At 35.7% G+C, this 19097-nt stretch overlaps 1 long non-coding RNA gene across 5 annotated transcripts in view; it reads right to left on the minus strand.

Moving 5' to 3' along the window:
- The window catches only part of LOC308610052, a 1140458-nt gene that overhangs the window by 108280 nt on the left and 1013081 nt on the right, over positions 1 to 19097 (minus strand). Inside the window, exon 4 of one of the 5 annotated variants that reach the window (XR_014014397.1) lies at positions 4321 to 4482. The exons of 3 other annotated variants lie outside the window; for them this stretch is intronic. This is a non-coding gene — a long non-coding RNA (uncharacterized lncRNA). Of the gene's footprint in view, positions 1 to 4320; positions 4483 to 4707; positions 5090 to 19097 lie in introns of those variants that run through there. One more of the 5 variants, XR_014014398.1, reaches the window with a different exon arrangement.

The raw sequence follows: 19097 nt of genomic DNA on the forward strand, positions 1-19097 counted from the left end.
AATCCAAAAAGATGAATGCACCCAATGTTCACAGCAGCATTATGTACATTACTTACAATAGCCAAGATATGGAAGAAACCTAAGTGCCTGCTACCAGCCAAATGAATAAATAACATGTGGTATGATACACACACACACACACACACACACACACACACAAATATTACTCAGCCATGAAAAAGAAAGAAATCCTGCCATTTGCAACAATGTGGATGGACATGGAGGGTATTATGATTAGTGAAATAAGTCAGACAGAGAAAGACAAATACTGTATGTTATCATTTCTATGTGGAATCTAAAAAATAAAATGAATGAATATAACAAAACTGAAATAGACTCACAGTTATAGAGAACAGACTCGTGCTTACCAGTGGGGAAAGAGAAGGAGGAAGGGGCAAGATAGGGGTAGGGGATAAAGAGGTATAAAATGTGTAAAATAAATTAGCTACAAAGATATATTTACAGTTCAGGAAATATGGCCAATATTTTATAATAACTTTAAATAGAGTATAATCTATAAAAATATTGAATCACTATGTTCTACACCTGAACATAATATAATATTGTAAATCAACTATACTTCAATTACAAAAATGAAATAAACTCTTAAAAGCAAGAATACAAAAGCAAATAACCCAATAGAAAAATAGGCCAAAAATTCAATAGACCCTTCAAAAAACAGCAAATCCCAAAAGCCAATAACTATATTTAAAATTGTAAAATATTTATATTTTCACTAGTAATCATGAAAACTAAAATTCACACCATAATGAGGTACCACTACACACAGATTAGATAGGAAATATTAAAATGAATGATAACAACTAATGTCAAGGAATTTAAATATGAATCACCACCACTGTTGGAAGTGTAAGTTGATTTGACCACTTGTCATTATCTTGTGGTTTAAGGACATATTTTCTCTGTGACTCAGCATCTCATTCCTGAAACTTCCCTGTAACCCAGTATTTCACTCCCTAGAGAAATGTGTTCTCCTGTGTACTAGGATACATATATAAACATGTATCTTGTTCAGCACTGCTCATGACAGCCATAAATAGAAAACAACACAAATATCTATCAACAGTATTATAGGAATGTGCACATAAGTAATAAATCTACAAAGAAAAACAATGAATGGGTTAACATAAAAGTTAGGTAAGTGGTTATTGTTTGTGCTATGGGAGGAGGGTTTTGTGATGATGCAAGGCATGGAGGGGATTCTTGGTTGTTGCCAATGTTCCATTTCTTGACCTGTGTGATTGTAACAATTGTTATTGCTTCATAATTGTCATTAAATGTACATAGAGTCTATACATTTTCCATCTAAACTCACAAAGAAAAGCAGCTATTGTGCTTACCACCTACGGAGTTAAGTACACAGGAATGATGCTACAGATGAATACTTATGTCTCCATAGAGATGCTTGCTGGCCACAAAAGTTAAAGCACCAGGATAACTGCCTTTCCTTATTTTCAAATTCCAAGTCTCACATAAATGCACTGAGTTTGTGGAATTTCTTTTACATAAAGATCCCAAGCTGAAAGAGGGTCTCGGATATTTTTTTCTTAACTTCTAACCTCTGCCTTAGGAAGGTACACTAGAAAATGCAGTAGCCCCCTTATCCTCAGGGTATACGTTCCAAGACCCCAGTGGTTGCATGAAACAGCAGAAAGCATCGAATCCTATATGTACTGTGTTTTTTTCCTATACTTACATACCTATGATAAAATTTATAAGATAGGCACAGTAAGAGGTTAACAACAACTAATAATAAAATGTAAAAATTATAGCAATATACTATAATAAAAGTTATGTGAATGTGGTCCCTTCCTCTCTCAAAATAGCTTATTGTACAAATTTAATGCCTCTTCCATCTTAACTAAGCACTTATCATGCACTGTGGCCATAACTTTTGCAATTTGAGGTGTGACCGCAAACCTAGCATGAATTTATTTTTCCTTCTTCACAATTTCACATACAGAAGATTCATTCTTACCATAGATCTTAGCAACCTCAGCATGTGATTTTTTCTTTCCTTATTAAACCAAGAACTTTCACCTTTTCACCTAAAGAAAGTACTTTACAGCTTCTCTTTGGCATATCCAAATTGCCAGCATCACTCCTCTTTTCTTTGGGGCCATTATTAAATAAAATAAGGGTGACTTGGACACAAGCACTGTGATACGGAGACAGTCAGTTCTATAATCAAGATGGCTACTAGGTGACTAAGGGGTGAGATACACCAGACAAAGGGATGGTCCATACCCCGGTGGGTGGATGGATGATACAAGATTTCATCACACTACTCAGAAATTTATGAATTGTTTATTTCTGGGAGTTTCCATTTAATATTTTTGGACTTCGGTTGACCGTGGGTAACTGAAACAGCAGAAAATGAAACCTCGAATAAAGGGAAATGACTATAGATCAAATAGATACTGAATGCCAATCCACTTATTTCACTCTAGGAGTAACCTTGGATGAACCAATTATAATACCATCTGAACTCTCCAAATATCTTTAGTTCTTTCAGATTGGTAAGAAGTGGTCTTGTTAATGACATAAGTAATTCTTTTTCCCCTTGTCTATAAACAACATGGTGCACATATTCACTGAAGTGTCTCAAAACTCACACCTGTTAAATGACATTTTCAAATTAACTTCCTTAAGGTGATCTTGCCCTTAGAGAAGTAACTTTTCTTGCTTTTTCAGAGTCCTTAACTCCAAGAATCAAGTTTATTATTTAACTATACCTACACTTCCAAATACTCTCACCAGTAGCCACTGTCCCCAAAGAGTTTAGACTCTAGTGTTGCCCTGAAGCATTTTTTCAAAGGAAAAAAAAATCTCACTAGAAAAAAGTATTTATATTCTCTTTAGGTTTAGTCTTCCTATGGGTATCAAATAATATTCACTCCTTCCTTAAATCTAACACAGACAAAAAAATTCCTGAATCTATACCATGCCAACTTCTGAATTCTGAATTTGGGATATAGTAAATTAATGATTAATAGTTTCTTCTTCAACTTCCTTTAGTACAAACACACACACATCCTAACTTTCTTAGTCTTTTACAGTACCATCACAATTGAATAAGATTACTAACTTCGATACTAAGATATCATAATATAGGATTTCCTACTATGGTACCATAAAACATTGATCTCTGATGGCTCAATCACACTGAAAAGCTCTACAAACTCTAGGGTTCTACAGCTGTAGTTCTCCTTTTGCACTGCTTATTGAGAGGAAAAATTTGTATTCATACCTTATAACTTCTCTTTAAACTTGCCTTCCATTCTTAGGTTACTTAACATTTTGTATATTCAAATCTGTCCATAAATTGGAGTCAAATATTACTCTGATATTTGATTAGGTGCTAAAATCAGTGGAAAATATTGTTTAAGGGAGTAAAGTCAAAATTACCCTTGAAAATCTCTTAAATCCATCATAATATACACTGACCACTAAATAATTTATATCAGTTCCTCTAAAGCTTATTTAATCAATTTCCCTTACCCATCCTCTCAATTAACTATTCAATGAATTATTTGATTATGGCAGAGAATCATGAATTCCTAAATAATGCATTCTTCTTCTCACGTACCTACTGGCTGTCTTTTCACTAGTTTCAAGCCCTGTTTCAAATGTAGCTGGAGCCAAATACTGTATCAACTGCATTGCCCCCATCAATATTGCCATATCATTCAGGGACTTTTCCTCTGTCTTCAGAAACGATCTAATTTCCCTTCTATCATCCATTTTGGATGATGCAGATACACAAATGACCTTCCCCAGACTTCTTCCCTCTCTTCAGAGCCTGATAACAGCTTGTGAATTTTTCCTATGGGAAACTAATAAACTCACTAGAAAGTATTAACCTAGGCATTCATGTTAAACCATGCATTCTCAAACTTGACACTCAGCCAGTGCTTCCAGGCCAAGATTACTACTTTTCTCAAGTTACTCCCCTGCTGAAAGAGCATTCATTACATCAATATACAAAAGCTGTGAGCACTCCCCTTCCTCAGCAACAATCTGGTAGTTTAGATAAACGGTGGAGTATTTCTTGGCTAATTTCTATGGTAGTCTTAGATGGAGGCACAGCCATATGTTATGTCACAGTACAGTAATCTCAGACAAGACCACAAGTATATAAATCCTTATTTATGTAGACTTGAATATCTGGAAGAGCATGAAAGTGGGTCTGTTACTAGAAGAAAAGCCTACTTTACAATACAAAACACATAGAGAACAGTGGAGAGCATGGATAGTGTTTTCCTCTTCCATTTAAAGTCTATACAGGTTTCAGCTTAAAGCTGCATCTCTGTAGGTTCTCCCTAACTTTTCTCCTCTTCACCATGACCTTGGTTTTTTTTAGCTTTCTTCTTACTCTGCAAGGCTTGATTAGCAGTCAATAGGCTCCTTTCATCTTCTCAGCAAGATAGGCTGTGGGAGAGGTCAGGTACCTTGAAGGTCCTACGGAAATATGTTTTAATCTTTCAGTTAAACATCTACAATCAAAATTTCTCTTTCAAATGTTGATAGCCTTTATTTGGTGTTATGATAATAGAAACTTTCTTTTCTCATCTAAGCTAAGGCTCTCTTCTAGTAGGGGGAAATGACCAAAAAAAGGGAGGGGGGACTTGGAGAAAACAGATCTTGTCTTACTGCGTAACACTGAAGACAGAGAACACAATTATATGGCACTTTTTCTTGAGGAGATAATGACATTGCACTGTGGTATTCTTTTTTTCTTCTTTAATTAATTAATTTTTATTTATTTTTGGCTGCGTTGGATCTTTATTGCTGCACGTGGGCTTTCTCCAGTTGCGGCGAGTCGGGGTTACTCTTCATTGCGGTGTGTGGGTTTCTCACTGCGGTGTCTTCGCTTGCTGCGGAGCACGGGCTCTAGGCACGTGGGCTTCAGTAGTTGTGCCATGCAGGCTCAGTAGTTATGGCACACGGGCTTAGTTGCTCTGGGCATGTGGGATCTTCCTGGACCAGGGCTCGAACCCATGTCCTCTGCCTTGGCAGGCGGATTCTTAACCACTGCGCCACCACGGAAGTTCTGCACTGTGGTATTCTAATGAGAGAAGTGGAATTTTTTAAAATTGTTTTGCATAGAGGGAATTTACCACCATAGTGGTGATATCTGACTTCTCTTGTGTCTTAACTTCTGAGACCTAAAGCCATTCAGCAGTGTTTTCTTGGTAGCTCTTGAAATACCAGACTGTAGTAGAAGAAATTACAGACCTTTCTCCAATGTCTAAAGCCAGTTTATTAACCAGAAGCACAATTTAAGGACTCTGTACTTCAAATAAATCAAATCCTTATAGTCTCTAATTTATACATAATCTTTCAGTTCCATTATTTTTCATTTCCAAAGATCATTTTTTTTTAAATCCACTAGGCTATATTTTCTACCTAAACTATATGTTCCATTAAAATAAAAGTATGGGGGTTGCTAAATGGGCCAAGATCCTCTCGTGTTCTATCATGTATGTCATTAAAAATAATTTAGAAGGGCTTCCCTGGTGGTGCAGTGGTTAAGAATCCGCCTGCCAATGCAGTGAACATGGGTTCGAGCCCTGGTCCGGGAAGATCCCATATGCCATGGAGCAACTAGGCCCGTGTGCCACAACTACTGAGCCTGCGCTCTAGATCCCGAAAGCCACAACTACTGAAGCCCGCGCTCCTAGAGCCCGTGCTCTGCAGCAAGAGAAGCCACCACAATGAGAAACCCGTGCACTGCAATTAAGAGTAGCCCCCACTCGCCGCAACGAGAGAAAGCCCGCGTGCAGCAACGAAGACCCAACGCAGCCAAAAATAAATAAATTAATTTAAAAAAATTTAGAAAACAATGCCATGTTTATTATCAGATTATGTGTCTGTTATAAAAGATACATTGGAAAACCAGGTTAATCATATGTGGTTTGATTGAGAAATTCAATCTTGATGAAGTAAAAAAATTTAAATGTTTAATTTTTTTTCAGTAACTACTACAAGGGAAATTTAATGCTTTTGCAGTCTAGACCAAAAATTACATCTAATTTTAAAGAATTCATTTAAGTAAATATATGGACATTTCATGTACTACTATTATTATGTTATTATTTTTATTGGGGGGATATTTGTTCAAAGCAACAACTCCAAATAGCCAAAAAGCTTCCCACATGCTCTTCTCTAAATTCCTGTTTTGTTTAATTATAACCCTGAGTTTAGAATTAAAAAGAAAAAGGGGAAAAGAGGGAGACCCTCCTCTGACTACAAGCACAATTAGCTGCCCATTAGCAATTACGATCCTGGTCTTCTGCCTCTGATATCAGTGGCCTCTAATAACATGGGATGGGTTCACTCTGTGGCTTCAGCATGGGAAGAGTTTATGGTTCATCCTCATTCTTGCCTCTTTTACAACGGAAGACACCCCAAAGTGGAAGCCATGTCTTATTTTTGTCACTTCCAGCAATAACCCCCTCCAACTTATTCTCTGGGCTACTGTTTGACCACACTGAGTTCTCTTTTAAGCTCTCTGAGAGTGACAGTGAACTAACTGGAGGACTGGTATTTTCACCATCTCTTACCCAGAAACACTGTTTCTTCTACCAGGTCTGACTGGTAGAACAAATGAAACAAATTTTCAAACAACAAAGTTTCAAACTCACAAAACCTATCAAATGATTTGTTTGTTGCTTTGTTTTAATCTCAATAACTGCACCTTTCATCTCTAGATGTTAAATTTGGTTCTTTTATATATCTTCTATATTTCGACATAATTTTTTTTAACATGTGTGGTACAATTATAAAAGCTATTTTGACTTCCTTATCTTCTCATTCTAACATCTGTGCCAGTTTTGGGTCACTTTCAAGTGATTATTCTTATTATAGTTCATCTTTTCCTGTCCTTTTGTATGCCTGGTAATCTTTGGTTGGATGCCATACTTATTAATTTTGCCTTGTAGTAGTGATGAATATTTTTGTATTTCTATAAATATTATTGAGTTTTGCTCTGGAACATAGTCAAGTTACTTGGAAAGGTTTTCACCTTTTTGTGTCTTGCCTTTAAGATTTGTTCTGCTCTCAAAAACTTCATTAGTTCAATGTTTTAGATCTATTGTTTAGATGATGAAAATGATATTCCTAGAGAAAATGTAAAAGCCATGTACCTGGCTGTGGTAGGATCTCAAAAATTATCATTGAATAATTTGAATTCATATCCCTCGGATTCTAAAAACACCATGGTGCCACTCTTCACAACGTTCCTCTGTTTTTAATTAACTCACTTATTAGCTAGATGAAAAGTCCCTCAAAAGTTTCTTAAATATCAAATGTAAATACTGTGCTAAAAAACAATATAATAATTTTCTTACCACTGGCTGTAACAATTTACTCATCTAATTCAGGTTTTTCAATTAACAGTAATTATATATGGTTATAATATGTGAGAATATGCAATGAGAACTTACGTTGGAAAAATATCTATTCTTACATTTCATATTATAAAAATGTTTTCACTGTACAGGAAAAGCCAGACATATTCTAAAATATTTATTTGCAGTAATGTCTTGGATATATATTTTCCTTTAATAAGTAATAAAACTAAGAACTGACAATAGCATTGATTGAGAAGGAGTATAATTTTGAGGTTCCTGCCTCAGAGATGATGTTAATCTTCATGTTCACATTTCATGTAGTTTAGTTCAGAAAAAAGTTTTCATTTTCCTCTCTGTAACTAAAAGGATCCTCATTCTGCATTCAGAACAGTAACAGTAAAAAACAAAGGCCTACTTTATATAAAGTCAGGATTTATAAAGACACACACACCCATATATACATATATGGATGTGTGTGTGTGTGTGTGTGTGTGTGTGTATAGATAGATAGATAGATAGATAGATAACTTCCTTATTCTTGTTTCCAAAATATTATTGTAAAGAAAATTATGACTTCTGTGGTATTTATTCATGAATAAACTCTAATGGAGAGTTCTACTCCTCGTTTTTGTCCAGTGTGTGAACCCATGTATAAGTTATGGAAATCCCCATCTTATGAGGAAGAATCTGTCTCTCGTTATAGAGATTGAAAATGCCAGCTACTTAATCTCTCAGTATCCTTTAAACCCATAGGCTAGCATATGACCTTAGCTCTGACAATCAGTTATATCCATTCTGGAGACTGGACTAGAAGCTACTGACAAGAAGAAAAGACTGCTTAGAATATATTCTGGAAGTGGAAAGCACACACTGTTTTCAGTATCCAGAACAAATGTATCAGTGATTCATATTACTGTATTTAGCATCCCCTATCATTGATATTTGTAGTTCTAGCTGAAGTGTCTCTGCCCAGTGACTCTTGCACTAGGTTGTTCCCTGGACCAATTCTACAGCATGATTCCTAGGCATAAGTTTAAACTTCCAAACACCAAACCTGGTTGTTGAATCTTTTATTTAGAGATTCCATAAACTGTCCAATATCTTTTTAATAGTTTATTTTCTACGTAATTAACCCAGAGTAAGTCACCGATTGCTCTAACATAAAAATTGATACCAGGAGAGATCACAGACAACAGATCATTGAGGATATAGGGGAAATTGTCATCACTTATCTAGCCTGGTTGGCACTGAAGACAGTAAATCTCTAGTTGGCAATAAGAAACAAATTGAGAAAAAATTATCCTTCGAGTCTCCTGCAACTGAAAGCCTACTAGTGACCTAACTAGGGAAAATCAAGTAATAACTCACATATAAAAGTATGAAGGTCCTGGGACTTCCCTGGTGGTGCAGTGGTTAGGAATCCACCTGACAGTGCAAGGGACATGGGTTCGAGCCCTGGTCTGGGAAGCAACTAAGCCCACGAGCCACAACTACTGAGCCCGTGTGCCACAACTACTGAAGCCTATGAGCCTAGAGCCTGTGCTCTGCAACAAGAGAAGCCACGGCAATGAGAAGCCCACACACTGCAATGAAGAGTAGCCCTCACTCGCCACAACTAGAGAAACCCTGTGCACAGCAATGAAGACCCAATGGAGCCAAAAATAAATACATAAATTTATCTTTTAAAAAAGTATGAAGGCCCTGGGTATTCGAAATCTGTAGGGTGTCATGGTTACTTCTAAGGGCACTGGGAGAGCATCCTTTCCCAATTGTGTATTCTTAGCTCCCTTGTCAATGATCAGTTGGCTGTATATGCATATGTTTATTTCTAGTCTCTTTATTCTGTTCCATTAGTCTGTCTCTTTGCCAGTACCATGCTCTTTTGAGTACTGTAGGTTTGTAATTTATTTTTTGAAATCAGAAACTGTTATGCCTCCAAATTTGCACTTTCTCAGAACTGACAAATGGTGTTGGTGAAATTGGATATCCACATGCAAAAGAATGAAACTGGACTCTTGTATCATACACAAAAATCAACTCTAAATGGATTAAAGACTTAAACATAAGATCTGAAACTGTAAAACTCCTAGAAGAAAACATAGGGGAAAAGATCCTTGACACTAATTTTGGCAATGATGTCCTATCTATATGACACCAGAAGCACAGGCAACAAAGCAAAAATGGACAAGTAGAACTACATCAAACTAAAAACCTTCTGAACAGCAAAGGAAACAATCAACAAAATGAAAAGGCAGCCTATGGAATAGAAGAAAACATTTGCAAACCCTGTGCTCGACATCACTAATCATCAGAAAAATGTAAATCAAAACCACAATGAGGGAATTCCCTGGTGGTCCAGTGGTTAAGACTCTGTGCTTTCACTGCTGAGGGTGCAGGTTCAAGCTCTGGTCAGGGAACTAAGATCCCACATACCGCACAGTGCAGACCAAAAAATCCCCCAAAAAACAAACAAACAAAAAAACCCCACACAATGAGATATCATCCTGAACCTGTTAGGATGGCTATTATAAAAATAAAAAAAAATAAAGTATTGGTAAGGATGTGGAGAAATTGGAACTACAGTATACTGTTGGTAAGAACGTAACATGGTACAGTTGCTACGGAAAATAGTATGGAGGGTCTTCAAAACCTTAAAAATAGAATTATCACATGACCCAGCAATGCCACTTCTGTGTAGATAGCCTAAAGATTTGAAACCAAGATCTAGAAGATATTTCTGCCCTACCATGCTCACTGCAGCATTATTCATGATAGCCAAGATATGGACAAAACCTAAATTTCCATTGATGGATGAATACATTTTAAAAATGTAATATATACATACAATAGAATATTGTCCAGCCTTAAAAAAGAAGGAAAATCTGCCATGTGCAGTAATGTAGATATATCTGAAGACGTTATGCTAAGTGAAATATGCCAGTCACAGAAGAACAAATACTGCATATTTCCACTTACATGAGATATCTAAAATAGTCAAACTCGTAGAAACAAAGAATAGAATGATAGTTGCCAGAGGCTGTATTATACACTTAAAAATTTGAGAGTAGATCGCATATTGCTTTCTTACCACAATAAAGTTTTTCATAAATTAATAAAATAAATTAAAAATAAAGACAACAGGATACACCAATGTAATAAGAATGTAATGTTCCAGTCTTAAATTCCCAGCTCAAGGTAATGCCAAAATATCATTAACTTTCTGTGAATGTGATAAAAGTCTTACTTCTTGCATCCACAGGTTGAGATAGAATAACAGTAAACATTTAATTCTGATGACTGCTTTATTATGAGAGTTTAATTGGCATCTTGGAATGGGGCATTGACTGAAAAAGAACTGGACTTCTTTGTAGTGGGATGAGGATATAATGGTAGCTTCCAATAAAGAAAGGACTCTCCAACCCTCACTTGCCATCGTTCTAAGGAGAAGTCAATTTTACAATATATAGTAACATTTTTTTCGCCATGATTGGAGACATGTAATGACTTAGCCAAGAAGAGTTACCTAGAAAATGGAAGTCAATTTTTCCCATCCCAACCTCTTTAGCCTTCACTGTATTGATTCTTGGTACTTGCAATACCACTATTCTCCACTAGTCAGGGTGGAGACATGAAGATGAAATGATAAATGCAAGTTAGACTTAAGTCTGCCTCCCAGTAGGACTAGTAGGATGCCCCAAATGTCCATAAATATTTCATTAGTTTCTTAGTATATCATTAAAGTAGTACACTCAGCCACAAGCAGAATCACCATCTTGGCTGCATGTCTCAGGGAATAATATTTTTATTAGGAAGCCCACTAAAAGCCCCAAGAGCTTCCTCTATTTATTATAATAATATATCAAAAGCATGATTAAATCCCTAAGAGAATCACAGTGATTAGTTTCACTACTAAAGATTTTACAAATTCAGGGTTGGTGATTTCTATCATATTCCCTTTTAAAATTTCAATTTGTCTAGTGTAGAAGTCAGAGTATTCAGGAGTAAAACAGAAGACTGTTATAAATTTGATCAGCTAGAGACAGCAAATTGAGGCCGTTATTCTATATGTGGTCTCTTCACTAGAACAAATCAATAAGGTTCTAAGGAAACTGCTTTGCTTTCTAAGTAATCGATAGCTATTGATTAGGCACATGCTTTTATTCCTTTACTCTAAAAAGCTGAGAACATCAGAACAATTTGCTTGCAAATCACAAGGCAGCAGTATTAATTTCACTGTATTGTCTCAACTTTTTCATTCTATATCACAGCTTAGCTCATAGGGACCTTGACCTTCTGGCATCACACTTATCCTCTATTTTATTGACATCATGCTCAGAGAACCTACAGATCAGTAAATAGACTATCCAAAGTGTCTTGGCAAGACCCATGTCTGCCTGAAAGTCAGAGATAAATTGCATGAACCTTGTCCATTCCCTATGTTTTAGGAATCTCCCTCTTTATGAGGCAAATCCACCTTTCACCATAGAAGCTAAAGATCTCAAGTACTTGTTTTCTCAGCCTCCTTTGAAACTAGGGCATTAGCACAAAAACGGAATTCTATCAGTTGGATGCATATGTCCCAGATTTGCAATTAAAAGCTGCCAGTGAGTGAGTGGAAAACAGCAATTGTAGAGTCTATACTGGTCACACAAAAGAACCCTAGTGGAAGCAATATCCTCTTTCCAGCAGCATCTAACGTTCTGTGTTTGTGAGCTCAGCATTACAATCTTCAGGGTAATCAAGTAATCCAGCAGTAGTGGCAATCTCATCTTCACCACATCAGACCATGAAATAAGTTTAGACATTTCTCCTGGCTGATAGTTTACACCCACGGTTCTCTGACTCTCCAAACCATTCTGTGAGCTACTCTATATCATTGTAATAAATTCATTTTCTTAAAGTTATCTAAGTTATATCATGTTGCTTAAAACCAAGAGTTCTGCTGATACACCAATTAGCATTTAGTAAGCATCTTCAACTGGCCTTATCAGACCCTAAAGGAAACTAGATAAATAGGATACAAACTCTGTTAGTGCATATGCTTGTGGGGGAAACTGTGATGGTGTTAGAGTACACACATATATAATAAACCATGGGAGTATACCTAAAATTTTGCTTTTCTTATGCTAATTGTGATTTCTACTTCGTGGATTATTTAAGTAAAATGTTTAATTCCTGAACATTTGGATCTAATTTTAAATAATTTTGGTTACTGATTTCTAATTCAACATCTCAATGGTCAGAAAGCATATTTTATTGTATTTCAGTCTTTGAAATATGTTGAGACTTGCTTTATGTACAACCATATAATTAATTTTGTAATATAGTCTATATATACTTGTTAAAAGTGTGATTTCCATCATTGTTGCGTAGAGCGTTTTATATATTTCAAATTGATCAAGTTTGGTATTTGTGTTAAAAATCTTCCATGGACTTCTGGCTGGTTGTTCTACCTACTACTGAGAGAGTTGTGTTAAAATCTCCCACGATGATTGTGGATTTACATATTTATTCTTCTTTTCCTGTCAATTTTTGCTGTATGAATTTTTAAAAACATTATTGTTTGTATGAAATCTTAGATTTATTACATTGTTTTAGAGAATTGATCTTTTAATCATTATGGTATTTGAAACAAATTCTACAGGTAAGCCATTTGAATAAGATAATTTAACAAGGTTGCTGAATCCAAGGTCAGTATTTTTAAAAATCAATTGTATTTGTACAGACCAACAACAAATAGGATATTCAGAAAACGATGCTCTTGATGGTAATATCTAAAAAGCGAAACACATAAAAATAAATCTAATGAGAGATATGGAGATTTCTATATGCAAAATTATGAAACACTACTGAGAAAAATTAAAGAATACCTAAATAAAGGGATATAGCATGTTCATGGACTGAGGGAATCAACTTATTAGAGAAATCAATACTTCACATATTAATCTCAGTTTCAACATAGTCAAGTCCCATTAATTTGGGTTTTTTTATTTTTGTTTTTGTGTTTGGCTGTTATATTTGTTGCATATTTGTTTGTTTGGCTTTTGTTTCTTTGTGGAGATTAACAATGGTTTTAAAATCACTGGGAAGTGTGTTCTTCTACAATTTAATACTGCTACTCTCTTCCTCATTGATGCTTAAAATTTCATATTTAGATATATATTCTATAACTTTACCTTTCTTTGCCCCTCTTAAATCTCACTCCTCACACTTCCCTGGGAGAGGCAGCACCTTAAGGCTTGTAAGCCATTTACATTTCAGTACAAGTTTGGTATAAGTTTCCTAGAAGAAGTTTTGGTAGGAGGAGGAGAGAACAGAGATAAGAGGCACCTAAAAGGGCAAAGAAAAAAGAAAAGGAGTTCAATAAAGACAACCACAGATTGGAGAAAGACCAGCCTTTCGCTATTTCTCAATCCTTCTTAGAACAGCTCTGTTTATTGACATTCAGAAAAACAGATGACTGCAGTATTTCTGCTTATTGATTTACTTTATATTCCACTATAAGCCACTACCAATCAAGCAGTCATCATCTGCTTAATCCAAAGTTTTGTTTTAAAATTGTTTTTTATGTTGCTTTTTAAGTTGATATGACATCTGGGTTCTAAAACATGACATTCTGTTCTCTTTTGGATACAGGAAAAAATATTTTGATGTTTGAGACTGTATGATTAATTTTCCAAATGGTGGAAAGAGTATTGGATTGAGAACAGAGATTTTAATACTTCTTAATATTTAATATGCAATCATCTATCTTTGGTAAATTGCTTAGCTAAGCAGGCTCATAGTTTTCTCATTTGTAAAATGAAGGGACTAAAATATCTCATGAACAACGTGTCCTCAACCTCTTTAAGGGTACATGACTCTTAGTCACATGTTCATTGGATTACTCCGGAAATTCTTTGTAAGAATAAGACAGTATAATTTTAGATGACACCTTTCTTTTAATAACATCAATTAATTTTTTTCTCAAAAATTTCCAGTTAAGCAGTAGAGATAAATATCTTTTAGATATGGGGATATCAATAAAGTCTGAAGTTTTACTAAGCTTACAGAGTTGAAAGTAAAAGGATAAGTATTGTTAATATCAATATTATCATTTAGAAAATGGTTTTTACATCTTATAGGCTTACTTCAGAAACAAATAATGTTTTAAGTCATCTCCAAATGCTCAAAGGGCAAATAATCTATTCTGTATATGACAACCATCATAACACAATACTTTGATTCCTTAAATATGATTTCTAATTCAAACTTACCCCTCATTTATTATTAAAAAAGTTTATTCCTTTGATCTAAATTAATTTACTAAAATAGATATAAATTCTCTGTGCTAGATAATATTTTCAAATGTAACTTCCTTGTCTTACAATAACCTCATTTGAGACAGGAATATAATAGATGCATTATTAAAATGCCTGCTCTTTCTACAATCTAATGGTTTTCAAAATGACTTAGTCAATCAGTAAATACTTATATCAAAAGTTACTGAGACCAGGGACTTCCCTGCTGGTCCAGTGGGTAACATTCTGTGCTCCCCATGCAGGGGGTCCGGGTTCAATACCTGGTCAGGGAACTAGATCCTGCATGCATGCTGCAACTAAGAGTCCACATGCTGCAACTAAGATTCCGCATGCCACAACTAAGTAGTCTGCATGCCACAACTAAGACCCAGTGCAGCCAAATAAATAAATATTAACAAAAAAGTTACTGAGACCAGTGGTTTTTAAATTGTAGTTCTTGGAGTTTGGGGATTTTGTCAAGGACACTTAGAGTTTATGAAAGAGCGGAGGATACAAATAATCAAAGCCACACTTATTTTGTATTTCATAAAGTTATTGGGATTACATGTAAAATTTTGTTTGAAAGATGGGATATGTTCTATTAAACATCTGGATGTCACTGACTATACAGACGCTTTTCAAATGTAGAGGTTAATAATAATAGTAATAATGCACATTGAGCATTCATTAAATACCAGGCACTGTTTGAGTGCTTAAGAGGAACTAAGTTATTTCATCCTAACATCAATCCAATGATCATTATCTCAATTTTACAGACGTAGAAATCAAGGCACAGAAACATTAAATATCTGTCCCAGTTAGTAAATGAAAGAACAATAATCAAACTCAGGCTGTTTAACTCCAGTACGTTCACTCTTACCCACAACACTAATTCACTTTCTTAGGACCTCCTCAGAATAGAAAAATGGACAATCTTAAAAGTCAGAAAAAAAGAGACAAAATAGACTAAATGAAGTTTCTGATCAGAAAAGCAGCAATACAAAAGTGGTATTAAAAATATTCATCTGGTAATTAAAGTAAAATAAATAACAGGAGATAACTTTGGGTATTTGGAATCATTCATTTATTAATGAATATTAATTGAGCTAGTTATCATCCTTTGTGATTAGGCTACATTAATGAACAAAGCATAAAGAAAATTCTGCCCCCTTGGACTTTCTAATGGATCCAGAGACTAGTTACCTTGGCCCAAAGACCTGGCCTAGGAGGATAGCAAGGAGCCTACAGAGTGTTAGTTGAAAAAACATTCAAATTTTTTTGTATCTAAAGGCTATGGCAGAGATAGAAGAATGAGAAAATCAGAAAGCGGGACTAGGTTTGGAGAGAAAAATGATTTTGAATAGCTATCTTTCAAGGAATAGCAAGACATCCATTTATGAATATTTAGAAGGCAATTAGCAATACAAAGTTGGGGCTTTAGTGAGAGTACATTACATGGATACCATAGCCATTTCCCACTGAGGTAATAGCCAATCCAATGGTAGGTTTTAGCTGGAACCATAAAATTGAATCAATAGTCTGATAGAGGAGAACCAGCACACAAAATACAGAAGTATGGTGAATTCCCAAAATAATGGAATGGGAAAAATCAAAAAGAAGCACTCAAAGTAACAAACTGATTTGCTAAATATGTAAAAAGAGTAACAGGTAGTACGTAGTCAACACAATTACAGCAAAAAGATAAGAGTCATCTGTGAGGAGCAAAAAATCAAAAGCAATTGAGATTTTAAAGTAAATGAGACAAGAAAAACCTTTGAATTTGGAAATTATAAAGCCACTACTGATGTGGAAAATAAAATCTTGGTGCAATGTGGAATGAAAGCAGGGTGAAAAGAGAACATAAAGAGTTCGTATATGTCATTTGTTTTGCACATATAGTACAAGGAAGGGGAGGAGTAGACCATTAGGAAGAAGGGCATGCTTCATTTTGGTGGTAACTGCATCAAGAACACTACAGGATTTTGAAACCACAAATCAGCTGATGATTAGAGAAAACTTTACTTAGCTTTGGAAAAGCTGTGCTTCAAATAGCTTACGGATAGCCCAACTAATTCCTTAGTCTTTCCACTACTATATGCTACTTCCAATAGAGTAATACAAACCTGTCACTTGTTTTTAATAATGCTTGCTCATTTCCCCAGCAGTTTTCTCTTAATCTTCTATCTTTGACTTCCTTGCCTTAGCTTACAGTAACATTATTTATTTATTTATTTATTTTTTTTGCGGTACACGGGCCTCTCACTGTTGTGGCCTCTCCCGTTGCGGGGCACAGGCTCCGGACGCGCAGGCTCAGCTGCCATGGCTCACAGGCCCAGCCACTCCGCGGCATGTGGGATCCTCCCGGACCGGGGCACGAACCCACATCCTCTGCATCAGCAGGCGGACTCTCAACCACTGCGCCTCCAGGGAAGCCCCGAAAATAAAGTTTTATATAGTCTAATTGTGTCCTTCGATACTGAAAACTATTATTAGTGACAATGTTGAATTTTACCTGAGCCCTCGAATCCTGGAAAACAGCAAAAGTTAAGATATCTCTCTGCCCTTTGTTTGTGGAAAACAGCTTATTCCTAAGAACCACCACAGATGCCTCCTCTTGTTTACCTATGGCAATGCTAGACAAAGATATTCCAAATTGCCATTTTTTTTGTCTCATAAATTATCATCTGAAGTGTTTATTCCTACTAATCAATTGGAACAAACTGCTTATTAATCAAACTGTAAAGTTTCACTCCTTCCTCCAGGCTCCAGAACTCTGACTCACTGTCAGACTGAGTCAACATATAATCTCTCCTAAGAACAGGCTGACCTCAGGGTAAAATATTCTCTGATCTACCATCCACTCAAGCTACTCTTTTATCCCATTTTCCCTCACCCTACCCTTAATACCCCTGTTACTTCCTCTCAAGAGAAGAAAAACCCCTTTTGATTAACCACTGAGAGGCTTGCAGATCGTAGGGTCACAGCATTCTCCCTAATGCAATAGTTCTCCTCCCCCAATTGCAATACACCCCTCCTCACACTTACCCTTTAGAGTAAAGTTTCTCCTTACTATGCTGGTATTGTTTGGTTTTTTTTTAGTTGACATTGGCAACTGAGAGAAGAAGTAAATATTGCTGCATCTGGATATATGTGATAATGGGGGATTGAAAACTCTAAAATTTTTAATTGATTTTTATTGGAGTATAGTTCTTTTACAATGTTGTGTTAGTTTCTTGCTGTACAGCAAAGTGAATCAGTCATACATATACATATATCTGCTCTTTTTTAGATTTCCTTCCCATTTAGGTCACCACAGAGCACTGAGTAGAGTTCCCTGTGATATACAGTAGGTTCTCATTAGTTACCTATTTTATACATAGTAGTTATATATGTCAGTCCCAATCTCCCAATTCATCCCACCCACCCCTTCCCCCCTTGGTAACCGTAAGGTTGTTCTCTACATCTGTGACTCTATTTCTGCTTTGCAAATAAGTTAATCTCTACCATTTTTCTAGATTCCACACATAAATGGTACTATATACAATATTTGTTTTTCTCTGTCTGACTTACTTCACTCTGTATGACAATCTCTAGCTCCAACCACATCTCTGCAAATGGCACTATTTCATTCCTTTTTATGGCTGAGTAATATTCCATTGTATATATGTACCACATCTTCTTTATCCATTCTTCTGCTGATGGACATTTAGGTTCCTTCCACGTGCTGGCTATTATAAATAGTGCTGCAGTGAACACTGGGGTGCATCCATCCTTTAGAATTATGGTTTTCTCCGGATATATGCCTAGGAGTGGGATTGCTAGGTCATATGGTAGCTCTATCTTTAGTTTTTTAAGGAACCTCCATACTGTTCTCCATAGTGGCTATACCAATTTACAGTTCCACCAGCAGTGTAGGAGGGTTCCCTTTTCTCCACACCCTCTCCAGCATTTATTGTCTGTAGATTTTTTGATGATGGCCATTCTGACTGGTATGAGGTGATACCTCACTGTCATTTTGATTTGCATTTCTCTAATGCTTAGTGATGTTGAGCATCTTTTCATGTGTTTGTTGGCCACCTGTATGTCTTCTTTGGAGAAATGTCTATTTAGGTCTTCCACCCATTTTTTGATTGGGTTGTTTGACTTTTTGATATTGAGCTGAATGAGCTGTTTGTATATTTTGGAGATTAATCCCTTGTCAGTTGCTTTGTTTGCAAATATTTTCTCCCATTCCGAGGGTTGTCTTTTCATTTTGTTTATGGTTTCCTTTGCTGTGCAAAAGCTTTTAAGTTTCATTAGGTCCCATTTATTTATTTTTGTTTTTATTTTCATTACTTTAGGTGGTGGGTCGAAAAAGATCTTGCTGTGGAAAACTGTAAATATTAAATGATTTGGTTCATTCAGTGAATTGTGAGTGTTAATGAATACATTAAACAGTCCA

This window comes from Mesoplodon bidens, assembly GCF_964165515.1.
Source record: "Mesoplodon bidens genome assembly, contig: HAP1_SCAFFOLD_81, whole genome shotgun sequence".
Lineage (NCBI taxonomy): Eukaryota > Metazoa > Chordata > Mammalia > Artiodactyla > Ziphiidae > Mesoplodon > Mesoplodon bidens.